A 6,437-nucleotide genomic window follows, 5' to 3' on the forward strand; every position below is an offset into this window, starting at 1 on the left:
AGCCGGAAGTGGCGCTGTGGCTCAAGTGGTAGAGTGCTAGCCTTGAGCTGAAGAGCTGAGGGACAGCGCCCAGGCCCAGAGTTCAGGCCTCACGACCAGACCCAAAAACAAGAACATTTCTTTTTGCATAGTGTCATCTGTTCCCTCATTCTCTCTCATCTCCACCCACGAGTTGCATAGTTCACGTTCATCAATGTCCAGTACAGCCAGGGAACTCCATTGCTGTTCCTTTTCACACTTTTTCCTCCCATTCTTTTTCCTTCCCTCCACCTTCCCACAGATTTGGATGTAAATATACCATATATAAGGCAAAGAATACAGATTCACCAAAGAAAAAAGAAAAAGTCCTTTGTTTGCATATATTTGGAGTTTGTTTCAGTATGCATATTACTTTATATACTTAAGAGCAGGCCCTTGGGTGTTGCACCTTTGTGATTCTCTCCTAAAACTATCCTCTTTCGATCACACTGTATGTACCTGGAATTTTGTGTATTTTGTCATATGCCAGTTCCTTTTAGATCTAATTTCAACATATCAGGAAGAACATGTGCCATTTGTCTCTCTGATCTTGGCTTACCTCTCTTAACATGATTTGTTCTAGTTGCATCCATTTCCTTGCTAATGACATTACTTTATATGTTCTAATGGCTGTGTAAAATCCCATTGTTTATAGATAGCAATTTTTTGATCCACTCATCTATTGTGGGGCATCTAGGTTGTTTCCATATCTTGGCTACTGTGAATAGTGCAAAAAATGGACATGAATGTGCAGAACTCCTTATTATATCCTGACTCATGATGCTCAGGGTAGATGCCTAGGAGTGGTATGGCTGGGTTGTAGGGAAAGTCTGTGTTTAGTTTTTTTGAGGAACTTGCAGACTACTGATCTCTACAGCAAGAATTTCAAGTATCCCAACATTACTCACCTCAGGGAGTTGCTATAAGCATCCATTAAGAAAGATGTGAGAGGGCTGGGAAGGTGGCTCAGTGGTAGAGCACTTGCCTTGCATGCATGAGCCCTGGGTTCGATTCCTCAGCACCACATACGCAAAAAGAAGAAAACCAGAAGTGGCACTGTGGCTCAAGTGGTAGAGTGCCAGCCTTGAGCTGAAGAGCTGAAGGAAGCGCCCAGGCCCAGAGTTCAGGCCACACCACCACCAAAAAAAAAAAACAGAAAGAAAAGAAAAAAGAAAGATGTGAGAAGCTGGGTATGGGGTAGTTCATGCTTATAACCTAGCTACCCAGGAGGCTGATATCTGAGAATCAAAGCTCAAAGCCAGACCAGGCAGGAGAGTCCATGAGACTATTATGTCCAATGAATCATCAAAGAGGACCTAGCAATTAAGTGATAAAGTGTTAACTTAAGAAGAAGAAAAAAGTCCAGTGAGAGTACCTGGGCCCTAGTTCAAGCCCCACAGTTGGCACAGAGGAGAAAGGAAAAAGAAAGATGTGAGAGAATTTCTTTATTTTATTTTTTTTTTTGGGTCCGGTCGTGGGGCCTGAACTCTGGGCCTGGGCGTTGTCCCTTAGCTCTTCAGCTCAAGGCTAGCGCTCTACCACTTGAGTCACAGTGCCACTTCGGGCTTTTTTCTTTTTGCTTATGTGGTGCTGAGGAATCGAACCCAGGGCCTCAGGCATGCAAGGCAAGCACTCTACCACTGAGCCACCTTCCCAGCCAGTGAGAGAATTTCATAAGCCCCAAATTCCTGTGGAGATACTAAAAGGGTCACTTATCAGGATGGACACTGGAGTGGAAGAAAAGAGAGGAGCCAGGAGGAAGATCTCCTCTTGGCAGAGGCTGTGTGGGGAAATCACACACCAGATGGCAGGGAAGACGCTGCTGTTCTCTTAGACAACTCTGGTCCCTTTCGAGTCCTTGTTCCTTTTTCTTTTCTGAAAAACTCCTCCAAAGAAAGTCACCAGGAACTGGTTTTATATACATGAAATCAAGTAATTGACTTTTTCAGTGAAAAGGCAGCCATGAACCTTAGGACTATGAGCTTAATCGACTTACTTTAAACAAGTTTACAAAAGAGGCTCTCCTCAAAACAAAGGACCTCCACTCATCTGGTCGGATCATTACTAAATAACCCCATGCTGCTGACCGCATATATGGTATACATGTGCACATCAGAAGAAACTAAGAGGAAGACACAGAAACAGAGGGAAACAGGGGGAAATATACAACAGCAGGACCCATCAGCTGCACTGGACATGGATCAAAATGAACTAAGCAACTCAACGGCAGAGATGGGAGGGAGGGAATGAACAGGAAAGAGGGAACAGCTGACGCTAAGCAAAAGGAAAGAAATGGACATATCACCTGATGTAGAAGAAATACTTGTATGGTCAAAGTTCATAGAACTCATAAACTCTATAGACCACAATAACGACAATTTGTCCCATGAAGGTTAGAATATATTTATGACTTTAACTAAGTATTACTATCCCACAATGCTGTGAAATTTATGAGATTTATGTAATCAATCACAATTTTTAAAAATTACAAAAAACAAAGAGGCTCTCCTGTTCCAGATATGTTCCATCTGGATGAGAACAGTGTGTCCTCCCTTCTGATTTTGCCTGTGCTGATTCCAACTGCAATCTGAGGAGTCCCCAGCTCTCAGAATTGGCTCAATCTGACTGATACCCATACAGTCAGGAGGCTTTGAAATTAAACAGAACCAGCAACCCATTCCCAGGTCAAGCTGGGTAAAGTTTACAAATCTATGGACACGGAAAGAGTGTCCCACACAGAAGGCTCTGAGAAAGCAGATGACAGAGAGGGTAAAGGGTCAGTGTGATGCAAGTCTTAGCTTCAGCAGATCCAAAGTGGCACGTGCCTTCCATGGAGACAGGCAGAGATCCCCCTCCATTTTCACCATGGTGGGCATGGTCAGGATGATGGAAGGGGGAGTGAGGCCGGTTTTGCCAAACCTTTTAACCCACATGGAATCTCCAGGTTGGAAGGTAAGAGTCTCAAAGACTTCACTGTCTAGCTGGCTTTGAACTGTGATCCTCAGATCTCAGCTTCCTGAGTAGCTAGGGTTACAGGTATGCGCCCACTAGCACCTGGCAGCCTTTACTCATTTTTTAAGGATACCCAGAAAGGAAGTAAGTCATTCAATAGTTCTAAGACTATTTTTCTGATTACCTGTATGATTCATTCTTCTTCTTTATACTATATGTATATCCTTATTTATCTCTTAGTCTAGAACAATATCTGAGTGTTTTTATATGTGATGACAAAGCTTTAAAGATACATGTAGCTTTTTCAAAGAATGCATGAGTAGACTGAATGCTTGGGGTCATGGGATGTTCTCCAGGTGTGTGGTCTCTTCCTGCTCAGCTGCAAAACAATTGTTGCACATGTCCCTTCCTTTCTGGAGGTGTTACCTTCTATGGAATTATGTGCATGGAAAGCCTGCTTCCTTCTATGTCCTTCTGCAGAGAAAGACCTTTGGCATCAGTCAGTGCTAACTGCATTTTAATCTCAAAGAACGATTAGCCTATTCTTGCCTGTATAATACCCAAACAGTTGAATCAAAATTGGAGATAATTGGAAAAGAAGGTCATATTTGCTCAAATTATAACATTATCCTAGCCACATATACATATGGTGAGAGATGCCCGCTTAGTGGTTTTATAAGGATTTTATATCCAAAATGGAGTTGGGAGAACCAAAGTAACAAGACTTTGGCTACATGAACTAATTATTGAGTTATCAGCAATCTGATCATACTCAAAAGATCTCTGGAGTAAATATCTGTTTGTCTGTTTGTGTCTGTTTTCTTTTAGCCTGTTTTTCTGGTTTCTGGGGATTGATCCATCTGAAATTGGGAACATAAGGGGAGCAGATGAAGACAGACTTACCCCCTTCCCTTTTCTGATGAAAATACAGCGTGCTGGCTCTAGAATTGCCATGGTTGGAGGTCTGAGGATCAGGCCACCTGGTGTCTGGTATTGCTGTGACTGGAGGTCCCTCAGAGGACCAGTCCTGCCCAGCATCTGTTAATGCTCTCATTCCATACAGAGTCTTGGCTCTCAGGACAGTAGAGAGCTCTGGTTAGGGCTGAATGGGATTGGGGAGTAGGGGGGACACAGGCTATGAGTTCAAGCCCCACAACCGACCCAAAAAAAGTTATATATAGGAAAATTTATGGGGCTGGGAATATGGTTTACTAGTAGAGAGCTTGCCTAGCATGCAGAAGCCCTTGGTTTGATTCCTCAGTACCACATGAACAGAAAAAGCCAGAAGTGGTGCTGTGGTTCAAGTGGTAGAGTGCTAACCTTGAGCAAAAGAAGCTCAGGGACAGTGCCCAGGCCCTGAGTTCAGGCCCCAGGACTGACAAAAAAAAAAAAGGAAAAGTTTGTGGTTTGGGTGAGTTCATTAAGCCATCAGTAGCAACCCATAATGTAGAATTTCATTATTTGAACAACTGCTTGAACAATCAGTAATGTATTTCATTGTCTCCTGCTCTAATGGAGAATGTGGAGGTGAAACTCTTACATGCCAGGCCCCTTTCTACTCACACGATTTAGATTCTCTATTCTTCCACTGAGATACACACTGGGATACACACTGGGGCTTCTGGAGAATCCTTCGATGGAGGAATCAGAATTTCAACTCAAAGCGTGGCTGCAGGCCTAAATCCCACTATTTCCTCTAGTAGGGAGTAGAATCTAGCAAACAGTGGTAGACCTGACTGATTTGCAAACTCCCTTCTTTATTAACCTCACAGACAATATTTTGTCATCATCACTACAGAGCTTTCTGGAAGTCTCTTGCCAACATAGTGCCTCAGTTTGTACAAATGTAAGTGCGTATGCAGCCATGAGCCCTAGCTGACAGTGCCTGATAAAGCAAATGCAAGGTGGCAGGAATGCACTGGAATCACTGGGCTTTCAATGGTACTGTTCCTATGTGTTACCTTGTTGATTTTCAAGCTTACTGCCATTTTTTCCTTTGATTACCACAGTATAGAACTCCACTAATCCCCCAAATTCCACAGGTGTCTCTCTCTCTCTCTCTCTCTCTCTCTCTCACACACACACACACACACACGCACACACACACACACACACACACGTGTCTTCACCCAACACATTTGTGTATTTTTCTCAATCAGCTGCTATGGAGAAATAGGGTTGTGTGGCTCCTGCTCCATCCCTGGCACTGTACCCTTGACCTTCATTCATTGGGCCCTGAATTAAGAATGAATAAATGCCCTGGTGCCAGTGGCTCACATCTGTCATCCCAGCTACTCAGGAGGCTGAGATATGAGGATCACAATTCAAAGCTAGCCTGGGCAGGAAAATCCATGAGACTTTTATCTCCCATGAACCACCAAAAAGCTGGAAATGAAGCTGTGACTCAAGAGGTAGAGCACCAGCCTTGAGGAAGGGGAAGGAATAAATCGGTAGATGCAAGGTCTTCACCTGTCATTTCCTGGAGATCCTTCACGCAAAGGTGGCTGCTGCCTGTCACCACTGACTTTAGGGTGTCCCACAAGCTCCCAGGGGAGGAAACTGAACCTGAAGACCTGGTTGGGAGTTAACACATTTTACCAAGTAACTTAGTAGCTTTTCATTGCTGTGGGGAAAAAAAAAAAACAATGCGAAGGAGAAAATCCTTTATTTGGAGGGAATCCATTTCCATAGCCTGAGGAAAGACTGAAACCTCGTGGCAGGGACTGCTATGTGGAATGAAGTGCTCAACTCATAGTGGTTGAGAAGGATTGAGAGACAGACAGAGACACAGAGACAGACAGACAGACAGAGACAGACAGAGACACAGAGACAAGAGAGATGGGAGAGACAGAGAGATGAAAGAGAGAGATGGGAAAGAGGGAGAGAGAAGGGAAAGAGATGGGAGAAGACAGGAGAGAGACAGAGATCGAGATGTGAGAGGAGAAAGAGGTAACAAGATGAGAGAGGAGAGAGATGTGAGGGAGAGTTGAGAGAGACAGGAGGGAGAGATGAGAGACTTTAGAGAAGAGAAGGAAAAAGACAGAGATGGCAAGGAGAGGCAGGAACAGAGATGAGAGAAACAGAGAGTAGGGATGTGATGTATCTTCTTGCAATGCTGCCCAGTGATCTTCTTTGCCTACACAGGCCCCCATTCCTGGAACCCCATCCAACTGAAACCTCTCTGCTGTGTTGGAATCTTCATGATAAAGCCCCTCACCAACCAGAGACTAGAACTGAGCTTTCAATGAATCTTTTTTTTTTTTTTTGGTCCTGGGGCTTGAACTCTGGGCCTGGGCGCTGTCCCTCAGCTCTTCAGCTCAAGGCGAGCGCTCTACCACTTGAGCCACAGCGCCACTTCCGGTTTTATGGTGGTTTATTGGAGATAGGAGTCTCCCGGTCTTTCCTGCCCGGGCTGGCTTTGAACCGCAATCCTCAGATCTCAGCCTCCTGAGTAGTTAGGATTACAG

The sequence above is a fragment of the Dipodomys ordii genome, unplaced genomic scaffold, assembly GCF_000151885.1.
Source record: "Dipodomys ordii isolate 6190 unplaced genomic scaffold, Dord_2.0 Scaffold68, whole genome shotgun sequence".
Classification (NCBI taxonomy): Eukaryota; Metazoa; Chordata; class Mammalia; order Rodentia; family Heteromyidae; genus Dipodomys; species Dipodomys ordii.